The following is a 14,918-nucleotide window of genomic DNA, read 5'->3' on the forward strand; positions in this document are numbered from 1 at the left end:
TCCCTGACTGGGGCAGGCTCGGTGCTGCCCTGGCTGCCCCAGCAATGCCCTCTTCCTCGCTGACCTGCCTGCACCACTCCTGCCTTCTTCCTCCTCCTTGCCTTGAGCTCCCACTCTGCTGTGTCTGTTGCTGTTGCTCTGGGGAATCTCTACATTTATAAGCATGTGAGCTTGCAATGAAATGATAGAAAGTGATGGAGAAAGAAAATAAAAATAGTGCTCTCAAGTAAAATGTGAGGTAGAGTTGTAGTCTATTCTCTTGTGCATGACAGTGCCTAGAAACTTAGGAATAATATCTATTTAGTTGGAAGAAACTTAGTTTTCTTAACATGTATTTTTTCTGCTACACTTCCTTGAAACAAGGAGACACATTATATATTACAAAAGGGGAAGAGGGCAGGTCTCTCTCCCTCTGCAACATCCATTTCTGGTATTACCCTTTGCAATTAAATTTATTTTTATAGTTTTGCTTCCTTGCCTATCAGAAATGCACATACAAAGCTCCAGTCAGTAAAACATCCAGATAGCTCTGTTACTGCAGACTCCTTCAGAACATGATCCATGCTCTGATATTTTAGTTGTTTGTCAGATTTCACTTAAATTAAGAGATTAGGCAGAGTTTATTGAATCTAATCGTCAAGGAAATGAAAGAAATCATCACCCTTTAGCAGACACTGAAATTTCTTCCTTAATAATTGGTGACACTGAGCACATACTTTGCTTCAGGCCAGACTAAGCCTCATATATCATTAGACATGAACACATTAAACACAGGTAGAAAAGAAATGCAATTAACCACATGCAAAGTTACACAAAGATGCATAGCTTTCACTAGGCTCAAAGCACATACCTAGGACTTAACTGAAGCTGCTCCAAGTCGTGTGTCTGTGTAGCTGGGAAGGATCTGACCCGAGGAGTCACAGCTCCTGGTGACCAACACTAATGGTGGTTACTTACATCCTAGCAGACTCCCTGCTGTAGCAGTTGTGTGGGTTCATGGGCCCTGAGACTGATTTCCAGAGGCAGGCAGGTGCTGTCTGCACCATGTACATGGTGCCCACTCAGAGATGCATGTGTGACTGTCTCCCTCTTCAACTCCTTGGCATAAACATGTTACTGATTATCATACAGGGTGGGGACCCAGCACTGGCAGGGTGTGAGTCACTACAAGGGCTCCCATGCCATGGAACACCTGGGAAGTTTGCAGCTACTTGCTGATGTCAATAACATGGTCCCATGTCACCGATTGCATAATAAAAGAGACTTTGAAAAACTATTTGCAACTTTGTAGGAGCAACACAGGCTTGCTGCCCAGGTTGATATCCTCAGCTGGAACGAAAGAAAGTCTCACATAGGAACAGTTTTATCAGACAAATTAACTATCACAGTGTGGGAACAGAAAGCAGCAACAGCACTTCATAAACTGGCAAGAGACTGCGACTTACTAAATTACAGATGGAGTGGGAGAATCTGAGACTTGTGTAGATCTGGGGTTGCTTCAACTCTACTGGATTTTTGCAGCCTCTCTCTACACATGCGACAGATCATTTCTGTGATCTGACAGAGGAAGAAAGGAAGAAACTTCCCTGTTGCACAGGAGTGGTTGGGTGGATAGATTTTACCTGTTTATAGTTTCTGGAAAGCAGAAACAATGCCGCTTCTAAAGACTTCCATATATAAATACCATTTTTGTTTGGAAGAAATCTAAATATTTGCTCATATTTTTATTTTATTAATTAAAGCTTCAAATGAAAAACTGATATGAGCAAAGAGTCTTGGCAGCTGTTTGATTCAGAACAAGAACAGAGAGGAGTAATAAGCATGTAAAAATTGCTTAAAGAGTGGCTTTTGCATTCATCAACCCAATTTCTATGGCCATAGGATCCTAATGTCCCCCGGCTCATCCAAATATCAATGGCATCTATTGTGTGATTATTGAGATGGGGATAGTGTTAGTCACATTTCCTAGAAAAGTGACTGAACAGATTTCTTATCTTACACAGTCAATTTTTTCAGGCCAATCAAGCAGCACGATCATGAGGGCCACTTTTAACAGTGACTATGTTAAATTCATGCAAACACAAAGTGCAAATGAATGGCAAGGGAAAGAAATCAGTCCTCATTCAAGTTTTGTTTAACCAAGCATCACTCCTGACACACAGTTTTTCTTGGGCATGCCTGTGTGACCCAGCCCATGGGTGTGCATGCTGTAAGAGGCTACTCAATACAGGGGTCCCCACCAGCTTCTCCTGCCACCCCAGGTAGACATCAACATTCACTTGTTCCCTATCAATGCCATTTCCACACAAAGTAAACACAGAGGAAGCGGCAAATCCTGTGGTGATTCTTGGCAGAAAGGGTGAAAGGAGTATATTCCCTGAAAGTATTCCTTCTCCCTGAAGGTGGTAACTGTTTGACACCTGATCTGGCATTCAAACACATTTCTCTGGCAACTTTAAACATCTCTTGTTTTTCATTGTAAAGAACTTCAAAGTATCGTTTCACCACCAGAAGACATGACTGCTGTGTTACGTCAGCCACCGTGCTGGGTGGTGTTAACAGATGGCACAGCTTGCAAGGCTGGCTAATGAAACTTCCCACAATCCATGAATATGTGATGACCTCTCTGCAGCTAGAAACGTTCAGTGCTCTGCACTTAAAAGTAGCTCCAATGCCCAGGTCCCTCCAGCTGCCCCTTGTCTTGTGGAGGAATTTCTGGACACTCAGGGAGAAATCCTCTAAAATGAACCATAAAACATCCATCCCTCGAGTTCTAAGGATGCTGAGACTCTTGAAAGACAGTATTGGAGCTTGCCAGTCACTGTGCTGGGAAGCAATAACTGATGCTTAAGAATCATCTCAACTACAATCCCTTTCAGATTTACCACGTCTGATGAAGGTTATTGGAGTGTTATCGCACCCCTTGCACATGACACATTTAAAACAATACATTCCTTTGGAAAAAAAAGAGCTTTTTGTGTAGCCAACAGTAATCTAATAACTCACACATTTTAAGTAACTTCAAACTGCTCACTGTTTCATCTGCTATTTCTAGTGTAGACTCCAAATTTGTCCTCCAAAACCAGATGTGTTAACTTTGTGTTCTTCGTGGTTGTTCTATGTTATCAGCAGAGTGCTCAGAGTCTGGATGACTGGTCATCTGATGGTTGCTATGTCTTGTACTAACTGAATAAATCTATTTTTTCTTGTTTTCAATACAAAGATCAATGGGTATAAATTGTCAAATAATACAGTAATCGTGACCAGCCCCAAATATCCCCATTGTCTGCCTGGAGGCACTACATTGCAACAACATTTCCAGGCCACAGAGAAAGGAACAAGATCCCCTTTTACAGCAGATTATTAATTATCTGAAGAAAACTTGCATAAATGACTAAACTGCAAGCTGGAGAAACCGGTAAGTGTGCAGCGCTGAGGAAGGTAGTGATTTTACAGAGTCACTGAAGCAAATTCTGATGTTGTAAAAATCTGGAGTTCTATAACTGCAAGTAAGAAGAAAATGATTTGCAGACCTGATGAAGAAATGGCTATCTAATATCCAGGCACTGGACTACAAGAACAGGACTTCAGAAAGCTTATTCCAGGAAAGCTCTGAAAGCCCTGTAGGTGATGCCAGGGAATGCGGAGCGGAATCATTCAGTCTTGTAACTAGCTGACACAATGGGGAGTGCATAACACAGGCATAACTTCATTTATACCAGAGATGATAGATTCACTGCCTCCAGGGCTCAATTCAGCCCAATGGCGTCTTAAATTTAGGCTGTCTGCAAGGAAGGTGTAGTAATTTTTTTCCAGCAATAACTCCTATCTATGTACAAATATCAGAATACTTTACACATTTCTAGGTGAAAAGAAAATCCTGTTAGGATGCTGAGCTAGTGTGACACCTGTGAACAAATCTAACAATGAGCTAACATTGCTGAGCCATCTGATGGAGACCAAGATTTGGGAGAATGACACTAACTGCAAAGTGTGACTGTTTTCCTTGCCATCATTTAAACCTGCTTGCTCTGGACCTGATGGTTAGTTAGGATTCATATCTAATATGATTCTTACAGAGAATTATGTGTTATCTCTGCAAAGTTAGGTTAATCTTTTTTGCATCTGATCAGCTGGAATACTAAACTGTGTTGTGACTCTCCAGAAAGCATAAATGTCTTGTTTATTTTCTCTCTCTCCCTGCATGAATAGAATTGATATTTGAGTTTCATTTGGTTCAGCTGCAGCCTGGTGATAGTTAAATATTTTTCCTATCCACATTTGACTTTCAACAATTTATTAACTACAAGTCCTGAGAGGCGATGTCCTGCAGTGTGTTGTATTTTTTCATGTTTAAGCTCACATTTATTTAATGAAATAAAGCCAGTTGCATACAATTTCATTTTTGTTCTTGGTTAAGTCCTTATCTGTCAGATCTCATTTTGGTTTATACCTCCAGATAATAACAGAGCCCTGAAAGTGGAGGGTTAGACAGAAGATGATTATGCAGTCTGAACACTGACTGCAAGATTCAGCCTCCAGTTACTGTACACGAACCGAGTTCACCAATCCTTGCTCAGGACTCTTAGACAGAAATGAGAGAATGCAAGTTGACCTGTTTGCACTAATTTTCATAGGTGGATTTGTACTTTCTGCCTCAAACTTTAATACTTGCAGACTTACGAACTGAGCTGTGCTAGGAGCTGCTGCAAGAACTGCAAGTGATTGCAGGGACCTCACTGATCGGCGACCATTCCCCCTGAAATATCCTGAAGTTAATTCAAGACATTACATCACCCTTTTCACACCCTGTTGATCAACAGACTAATTGTATCATCTTTTCACACTAAATATTGATTTCTTGCATGTTTGCCAACTTTGTGCGACATCTCATTTGCTGTCAAAATACAGCCATTTATCAAGTAGAAGCAAACTGCCGGCCTTTCACTCCCATCTGTTACTGTCAGGAAAATTAGTACTCTCAACTCTTGTTTCTCACCTTCAGAAAATGGTATTTCTCAGACAATTCTCGATACTTTACAATTTCAGGACTCTATGAAGAACTGCTAAAGCATTAAAAATCAAAGACTACCCTGAAAAGAAAAGTCAAAGCAAATCAGACTAAAGTACTATAACAAGAAAAGTTTACGTATTATAATTTTAATGCCTACTAAAATAGATTTATCTCCCAAAAAAGGGAATGTGCTACAAAAACTGAACCAGGTAGCCTAGAGTTTTCATTACTGATTTCACTGAGTGTCTGGACAGGAGTGAAATTTAAAACCAATACTTCTGAAGACCTCAATAAAATGACAGTCAAAAAAAAAATACACTTGCTGTTTATATACTGAACTTGCAACAGTAGTGGAATCCAATGCTTCCAGTAAATGGATTCACCCTTTATTTTGTTTAAGAAAAAAATATACCCAATAGTCAGTCACAACAGCATCAATTTGTTCAATGAGTTCAGCTTCAAGTTACTGCTGTGGAGCACTAAAATTCATTACCAGTACGAAAAAAGACCAGCCTCTTTGTGAAGTGAATGCCTTTGATTGCTGGAGTACTTCTTGGATTAGGAAATCAAACATTCCTGATCCATCCTATGACAACCAATTGTTCCCAATACATATGATTTCATCTTTCTGGGGAAACTACACAATATCCTAGCCAGCTGTAGAGACAACAGATCCCTGGCAACAGTCTTTGCTTTCTTGTATGCTGCCACAGCCTTGCATGGCTGTCTCTGAATTCTGCCATTTCTGTTCCTCCATTGACCTGTGTCACTTACAATTCACATGACAGGTAAAGCTTAAACCCCAGAAGCCTTGTACACCACTATTTAGCAGCACTGTGATTTCAGCCAGAGGATGGCAAGCACAGGTCTTAAATATGAACAGGAATAGCTGGAATTATGCTTTCCAGAAAGAGAGTGCAGCTTTATGATCCTACTCCAAGAAATTATCTCCTGTGATTATAGGAAGGGGAAAACAAGGAGTGTTTAGAGAATGGAGCAGTTTATTATCAGGGCAGAAAGAGAGGGAAGAGTGATGGGTGTTTATTAGAGGGCTATGCAACGTTCCTAGTCATGAGAATTGCCTTAACCAACATCACAGCTGTAGTCAGTGTAGCTTGAGAAGACAACACCTCTTTCCAACCCAAGTGTCTGACATGGGCTTTCACCAACAATTCATTTACCTGAAGCCACCATCTCCCTCATGAATCACTCTTCCAACCTTGAAACAAGCAGTTTCAGAGATGCTAGGGGACTGCTGCATTCATCAATTGGCTTGCCCTTTGATCCTTTTTATATGAATTATATAGCATTTTCCATTGTTTTCAAGGCAATATATTGCATTTATTAACGCTCCAGATAATTAAAATTTAAGATTTTCCTCCAATATATTCAGTTTCAGAGTGGCTTCCTGAAATGAATATTTTAATCTTGTTGTAGAGTATTTCCACATATTGCTTTTGTATATTAAAACTCTATAGACACTGTGATCTCTAAACGACTACTCTCACAATTTATTTTATCTTTAGAACAGATCTGATAAGTGTGACAGAATTTTAATCTCATAAAATACATACAGAGAAACAATTTCCAAGGTCATAGAGAAACAGAAACATGAACCTTTAGAAGCCAACTAGAGCGCTGTAGCTAGCTTTTGGTTCTGCAAGTACATCACTATGTTGTGTTTTAGAAAATACTGAATACTTAAAAAGCTAAGCTATGAATAATGGATTTTTTTTTAATGAAACCTGTTAGCTACTCCCAGAGCTGAAATTCTTCTATAAACTACTTTCCTGGGTGTTATTTAACACTAACAATGTTATCACTGCAGTCCTAGAAACTCCAGCTTCAAATGGCAACAGAAAACAGAAACCAATATCCAGTGAAATTTAGGAGAAATTTGTATGGGACTGTCTGGGATAAAGCCAAGCAATTTCATCTCTTCCTCTCACAGATTCTGCATGTCACAAAATTGAGGCAGGAAGGTAGGTGAATGTGAGATTCTCTGCAAGCATTTTTCTTGAGTTACACATTCCAAGATTACAGAAGTAATAATCTCAAGAAGCTCTTAAAAGCAAGATAGTAAATCAACGGCAGTATACCACGGTCAGCCCTGTATTTTTAGGCTTTTTCATTGTCTCTCATTAATCTCTCTCCCATCCTTAAATCTTAATTACATAGAAAATGGCAACGATTGCTCTCGGATGCACTGCAGAACTGATCCGTAGACCTGGAGATTTAATTTTCAGCAGCACAGCACAGTGCCCTGGTACTGCATAGGAACTGGAAGCCAGCACACACCGCGATGGGAGACTGCAGTAATGCAGAGCTGACTCATGAGCCCTGAAGGTCAGTGAAAAGCCCTCAACTGAAACTGCATTTGGGAGTGCAGTTACTGCATTACAGTACTGCAGGGAGAGAAGGAGAGCTGCGCAACATCAGACCTCTTCCACAGCCTTCTCCATCTAGAAAGAAGGAAAATTTCTTCTTTTACCTCTGGAAAACATCTCAGACCCAGGAACTAAAATAATCCTGAGGAGAGCAGACCACTTCCCAGGATAATTTATTTGAAATAGTCCCTGGAATATGGTATTTTAACTTTGGTCAGTTATTCAGAAAAGGAATCTCTCCCAACTGTCAAACAGCCAAATAAAATCTTATTTGGGAAAAATGCTACTTCTTTCTCAATACCTCTATCTCATACTTCACTGTTTAGCAAACACATCATACTTCATAATTCACAAGACTGGTTAGAAGCTTAAGTGTTCTTTTGTTATACCAAGTGACCGGTATATTCACATTACAGACAAAACTGTTTACTGGGCTTTTGAAGATGCTAAGCAGATTTGTGCACTAAACGTCCTTGGCAGTTTTTCCAAGGGCTGCTCTTTATGGGAAAAAGACAAGCCCAACCAACCAAACTATCTGGTTTATTTAATTACATCTTAAAGTATGATTGTGCTAATCTCCATTAATTAGCTTAGCATCTACCTCAAATCCAAGTGTACTCCACAGGAATATTGTCACTGAGGTCAACGAGGAATGGAAAAGGTTTTTTGATTATAAAGACCTGCTGTTGAAAACAAGATAGGAAACATCAGCAATTATGGTTCTCCATAGTGATATTTAACCTAGTAGCCAAAAGCCTTCCTGTATGTAAAAAGAATACCCAACAACCTCAGTTAAATTTATTTTATTTCCTTTCAAATGTTGCCAATGCTAAAACCTCTTTTTTACTTCCTTTCACTTCACCTCCCTGTGCTGCAGTGCCTGGCTGTGCTGTTCAGCCCACACCATCCTGACTGCCAGGGAAGGGAAGTTTTTTCCTTTTCTCTGCAGCACACTCTGCAGATGCTTCCCTGCACCTCACCACAACTCCCACCTTCATAAGCAAAATGGAGCACAGCAGTATCAGGGAAAAGATTATGTAAATTTAAAACATGTAGCAAAGGGATAAATACTGACATATATATATCAGAAAAAAGTAATTCCAGAAGTTAGCCTTTCTTCTTCCCAGACATCTCTACCTGAATATATTTTTAGTCTTTTATTTCTCCTTAGGGAGAAGTATCTGCATTTTGATCACTTCAGAAGGTTTCTGCTAATGTTTCTAAATTGCTGCAGGCATCTTACTAATGGGTTTTCATCACTATGGCAGCTGAAGCCAAACCCAAAGCTCCAATTAAAATCCTGTGGAGGACACTTTTGGTCTTGGTGTCATTACCTTACATGCAATTAAGTTTTAAGTTCACCTGCCATTCCTGTTGAAAATCTGACAAGTCAATACAACCTATAATGGCTTCACACACAGGGAATCTATTCTTTCCCCAGAGCACATTTTCTTTGCCATGTATTTATTAAAATTTCTCAGTTTAGGTATAATTTTTGTTCTTCCTCCTAGTTCAAATCAGAGAGGATTTCCTCACCTTGGCAGTGCATGAATAATGAATGACAGATCTGTTTGCAAGCACTAAGGCTGTTGCAGGAGCCTTGCACTGCAGATTAGACACTTTACTTTGCAGTATTTTAAAATTACTTATGGTTAAATCTTCCTACAGTCTGGCAATCATTAAATTTTCTTGGGGAAAAAACCCCACAGTTAATAACCCACCCTTGATACCTGTACTGTAATGTTCATTATGTACCAGAAAACCCCTCTGCTGTTTGTCAAAATATCTCCTTAAATCATAATTTATCTAGTGATGCTCTTTGAAGAGCTGTGAAGTTCTTTCTCAAGTAACATCACAGCTTTATTGCTATTCCCTGAACAAATCACACAATCATCGTAACTGTATTACAGTGGAGAAGTTGTATTTTTTAATACTTGGGTATGCGTTTGTGCATTTTAGAAAACTGGCATTCTGTTGAATGTAGTATTACTTTCAACTAATTCACCACCTGTGGAATATCCCTGAGCCTCTGCAACCACTATGAAATATAACAAGATGCTCTGTTTGTAAGCCTTTAATGAGAACCAGGTATAAGATTTTCCCCTGGCAATCACCCGATTCCCAGCTCCATAGCAAAAATTGCCCAAAGCTTTTATTCTGGTTTACATATAAACAGTGTTGCTAATCAATTTCTGGATTAAATTCACTTTCCCTTTCTAGCAGCAACCACTTTCCTGGTCTGAAAGAGCAGAGCAACTGTTCCACCCCCAGGGAGAGCACAAGAGAGACTCTCTTAAAAGCCTCAAAACACCTTCCTTCTCTGATTCTTTACTGGATGTGTGCAGTTCTCCACTGTGATGGTTTTATACAAATTGAAAATGAAATATGAAATCGATTGCCTCTGTGTACAATACAGGCAAGTACTATTAATTAAGTCTAGGTTTTACAGAGAAGAAATTAGAGGGCACACCAGTTTCAGCACCAAGGGAACATTCTTTTGGGTTTCATTTCTGGAATAAAAACAAGCCATAAAGTAGTCCCTCCAGTCTTTGGCCTTTAATTTTCGGATGATGTGCTTAAGTACAACTAACTGAACTATATTATAAGGCAGAAAAAGACAGTAGTATCCTCTAATTAGATTATAAAAAACACTGAGAGGGGGGAAAACCAGCACATATCTTCAGGAAATACAAACTCATATTCAAACATTATCTTGCACAAGGAATGTCTTTTAATACCTAAATAATAGGTATTACCTTTTAATACCTCTAAAATTTCATTAAGCAATTATCCCTATCAGTGGTTGAAACTGTCGTAACAAAAAGCAATGCATGAACAACAAATAGCGATAGCTCATACCCACTCATACAAGAAAAAAATACCCAGCAACAGAAGTCAGAGGACCTGGAAACCAGGAATCAATGAACCAGCAAGTGTGACAGCAAAAACCGGCCCTCTAAATGCCAAAGTGGACAGATTCCAGAGGCCGGTCAAGCATTAGCTTGGATGATTTTACTTCTTTACTGGCCCTGTATCCTCTTCCTACACCAACTTCTGTACATAAGGATGAGTGAGGAACAGATCTAGTTCTGGAAGCATCTGTTTTAATCTTCAAGTGTTTAACTTGTTAAATCTTCTTCTTAGTAAAAAGCAGGTGCCCCCAGAAATAGTTCAGGCAGCCTCTGAGCTGAGAAGGACTACTCTTGCAGACTTGTAATAGGAGGATCCCTTTTGCTTAAGCAGTCACAGCATTTACAGGAGGAAACAGAACTCATACCTGGTCCAACAGTTTACTCCTGTATATGCAAGAACCACTGTGGACAACTGTGTCCTCTCTAACTGGATAAAGATCTACCAAACTCCCAGAAAGCCCACCACAATGCTCAGCACATATCAAAACTAGTTACATTAAAAATGAAAGACAGGAAAAGCTTGCCCTGTCACAGAAAGCAAAACATTTAATTAAATATGAGCTCTGCCTTAGGTTCTGTCTCTTGCCGCTAAGATTTCTTACCTTTTACTAAATCTTCATTGTTATTTTGGAACCCCTAATCACCCTTTATGTCTCAAAAATACAAATCTCTGAAAATACCCAACATCACCCAGTAGGAATAGTCATACAATTTTGGCCTGGTCCTTTGTGAAACTCTTGGAAACCTCTAGCATACTATGATTGCTTAAACTTCCAAGCTTTATTCTTCCTTTTTTGTGCATGCTTAACTCCTATTAATGCTGATGAGAGTTATTTGCATACAACAATGAAAGATTAAACTCTTTCATTGTCTAAGGGGTGCTATCAGCCCTGTCCTGCTTCAGTGAAAAAACCTCAAGGATATTGCAAATACTATGGGGAGTTAATCTCATTACACACTACTAATAGCATTTGTGGCAGTGTTTGCTTCTCAGATCAACTATAGGTGACCACCTGGTGTCCTGTAACTAGAAAGCTCCTGCTACAACACAGACACAGAGCAGGCTCTTCTTTAGAGACTAATCTGTAAGCTGCTATGGATCTATTCTCCTGACACTTTCTCTCCCACTGAGAAGAACATGTGTTTCTGTTTTAATGTTTTAATATTTTTAAGTGAACGATAGAGCTTTGTGAAAAAAGTTCAAATACAAAGATGTTTAGCTAGGAATTAATATACTGTGATGCTTTCCAGGGCAAACTTCACATAGGCTTGTCTTCCTGAGTTACCAAATGATTATATGATCAGCTTCATCTAGTCCTTTCCAAAAGTAAAATTGCTGCAGGGCTGATTTTAAGTACTCTTCAGGAGAACCGTCAGTGAAAATAAAGACATCCGTAAAAGAGAAACTAGTATACTGAAAAACACATGAGAAGTTTCTTTGATTGGTCAGCATTGTCTTGTCTCTAAGCATTATAGAAGATAAGTATTAAATTTACAAAGGTATTTTTAACTAGGTTTTCTTAGTGTATGCCAATTAAATCAGCAGGGTAATGCTGACTTAAAACAGCTAGTGACCTAGCACACAAATGAGTTTTACTGCAGATTTGAACAGAAAGGACACAATCACTAAGCAACTCTTTGCAGGCACCAACTGAATAATTAAAGCTGGTTTCATCATAAAGATGACACATCATGCTGTGAAAAAAAATTACCCCTGGCAACTCCTGTTTCTGTATCTGAAACCTAGAAAACTTTAAAAAGAAACTTGTTCATACTAGGTCCTGTATTAAAATTAATTCCTCTGGCTTGGATCCTGTTGGGATGCTTTAGGGTAAAAGCACAAAGAATGGTGACCACCAACCTTTTAAATAAATTTCATCTTTCTAATTACACCTGGCAATTGATACCAAGTAGCCTCCAGCAAAGGATTGCCAAGATGACACATTTCTAAGTGTCAAAACTGAAATCCATAAATGTGTTGCGAGAGCATTTTTAATAGAGCTGATGTGCTGATACAGGCATACAGCAATGAGGACTGCAATTAAAATACAGTTTATTTAATGTGTTTTAAAAGATGTCTCATATCCGTATCCCATCTAGGGATTTCATAATGACACTGACAATTTATTTAAGCGGTAGCTCTTGAGCAATATAGAGTGGACACTAGAGATACAAAGGTTCTATTTAAATCAGAGTGTTTAGAACAGTTTTTGGCCCCTCTCCCCAGCAAGCTTCAGGCTTTGCCTTTGCCTCTGTGCACAGACTGCACCTGGAAATGTGTTCCTGGAGTTCTGAAGTCTGGAGGTTCTTACCTGTATCCCCAAGGATCATACTGTTGAAGTTATCTTAATGTTGTGTTTCCCCTGATAAAAAAATTGGGGAACACAAGAGCCAGAAAAAGAACATGTCTTGGGAGTCTCTTAAAGGAGAAAATCCAGATAACATGGAAAAAACCCTCAGCTCTCACATAGTTGAGAGTGAGGGAATTTGGTAAATTCGGTAAATAAATGGTAGTTTTGTAGAAAAATTTTAAGTATAAATTATCTATCAATAAACAACATCTACATTTTGATTTATCTAAGTCCCAAAAATTCCTGCAGAGTTTCCCCTCAAGAATTCTGCAGAGTCTAAAGTGGGAATTTTATAGCATTTGGCAAGACTCCATGAGGATATTTAGAAGTTGTAATAGGCACGCACAAAAGGAGGTCCATTTCAACATACTTTGAAGGAGACCTCTAGAAAAAGCAAGAGAAGAACATCTTCCTGATTCAGATATGATGGTGCAGCATTGTATGCTGTCCAAGAACAGATGTGTACACAGTAAATGAAGGAAGTCAAGTCTAAAAGTAGCATTAGGGCAGTCAAGCACTGTACAGATTCAGAATGAATGCGCCTCAAGCTATATCTGTCTTACAGTGAAGAGCATGCACTAGATCTGCAGAGGTGGCAGGGAGCAAGAAAACATGGCCTTTGCTCAAAGGGTGAGATTTCACTGTGTTCTCTGAGTATTCTGTATCGCCTGCATTTCTCAACCTAAGGGTAATTTCTGGAGACCTCTTCTTCAAAGTACAGTCAGTGCACAGGTTTTTATTCAGGTTTTGGGTTTTTTTCCAGCTAGTACATAAAATTACTGTCATTCAACTTCTAGCTCACAGTGTGCCATATCCCACTCCATATCCCACTCCCCTCATTACTATGCAGTCCTACCTAGGCTGAAGAAGACCTCACCCAACCCAGACAACCTGTACCTTCCTCATTTGTAAAAGAACGGGCACTGAAATAGCTGATTTTAAAGCACCTGGGAAAAAAAAATCCCTGGTGATTATAAAAAGAGCCTTTGATTACAGTGGCTTTCCCCCCACAAGCCTAGCCGTGTGGCTAAATCCCATATGCTGCTACTCAATTTTTAATACGTTATTGGGCAAATTTTCATTCATTTTTTATGAAAGCTAAGGTTAAAACTTAATATGACTGCTGGTAGGCATGGGGTAAGAGATTGTATATTTCCATAAAGAGGTTTATATATTCTCTGCATATAGCTAAGAAAGATAGAATGAAAATATATGTATGTTTATCCTCTCATTAGGACTGCAGTGCTGGAAACATTCAGCGCTTATCCTAAAGCTGCTTGTAAATACCAGTTGAAGGAGAGAACCAGAAGAAGACCTATTTACTCACCTGCAAGGCCTGTGGAGTTTAGAAACATATTAAGATCACCCTTGACAGGAGCAGGTACCACCCAGACAAGGAGGGCCTTGGTACTGTCTCAGGATAGTTCACATTGTGAATCCACTGGGAGGTCACATCCCAGTTTTGGGACCCCTCCTCTGTGACAATCAGCAGATTTGCTGAGGTGAATTTACTGCCCCATCGCTTCCAGGAAAAATCTGGTGAGTCAGACCCATGCTTTCCAGTGCTTTAGGAAATCACTAACAGGGTAGGAATAAATCAGATTTAGATTTCAAAACAATGTCTCTGACCCCCTCTCTAGCATCTCTTAATTCAGACTTTGAGGGTCTCAGCAAGATTCCTGGATTTCCAACAGGTCTTCTTTGGCCTGTTTTCTCCAAATAATGTGAGTGCCCGTGCTTTTGTTTTTAATTTAGATGACAATGAAGCATGGGGTAGAGTCCAATCAAAGTCTAAGCAAAGATACTATCTGGTATGAGTATTAGACCCTGACATATTGATAATATTTAATATGTTCACCAATAAAACCCTCATAATGATATTTACAGTTGAGGGAAATGTTCCTCTTTTATGTGCCAAAGAATGAAAAAATAATATGAAAGAATCTCCAGAAAACTGGCACACTTACTTACAAACTGTCCTCGGACTGGTTGTTATAAAACAAACCACATGTTCTTCAGCATAGCTCTCATTGTTTATAGATTTAATCAATTTGCAGTTCATGGGTATTAGATCCTGATCTGCAACTGTAAACAAATCCCTGCTGTTCACTGAGGTGAAAGCATGGGGACTTACATTTTATATCATCAAGACACAGTATGCTTGCTCTTATTTCAAAATATTTAGAAAACATCCCATGCAACTCTCATTTGAATTCTATTAATTGCTTTCATTTACTTAGGGAGACTGAGAATT

General features: G+C 39.2%; 1 protein-coding gene and 1 long non-coding RNA gene across 3 annotated transcripts in view; one reads left to right on the forward strand and one right to left on the reverse strand.

The window, feature by feature from the left end:
- The window catches only part of LOC108448285, a 10,794-nt gene extending 3,110 nt beyond the window's left edge, over positions 1-7,684 (forward strand). Inside the window, exon 2 of the long non-coding RNA XR_001864130.1 lies at positions 7,193-7,684. This is a non-coding gene — a long non-coding RNA (uncharacterized LOC108448285). The remainder of the gene's footprint in view (positions 1-7,192) is intronic.
- The window catches only part of MAP1B (microtubule associated protein 1B), a 67,599-nt gene that overhangs the window by 25,597 nt on the left and 27,084 nt on the right, over positions 1-14,918 (reverse strand). The window contains exon 1 of one of the 2 annotated variants that reach the window (XM_017740664.1): positions 851-1,015. The exons of the other annotated variant lie outside the window; for it this stretch is intronic. The gene's annotated coding sequence lies outside the window, so the exon portion shown is untranslated. Of the gene's footprint in view, positions 1-850; positions 1,016-14,918 lie in introns of those variants that run through there. 2 annotated transcript variants of the gene reach the window in all.

This window comes from Corvus brachyrhynchos, unplaced genomic scaffold (genome assembly GCF_000691975.1).
Source record: "Corvus brachyrhynchos isolate BGI_N302 unplaced genomic scaffold, ASM69197v1 scaffold467, whole genome shotgun sequence".
Lineage (NCBI taxonomy): Eukaryota > Metazoa > Chordata > Aves > Passeriformes > Corvidae > Corvus > Corvus brachyrhynchos.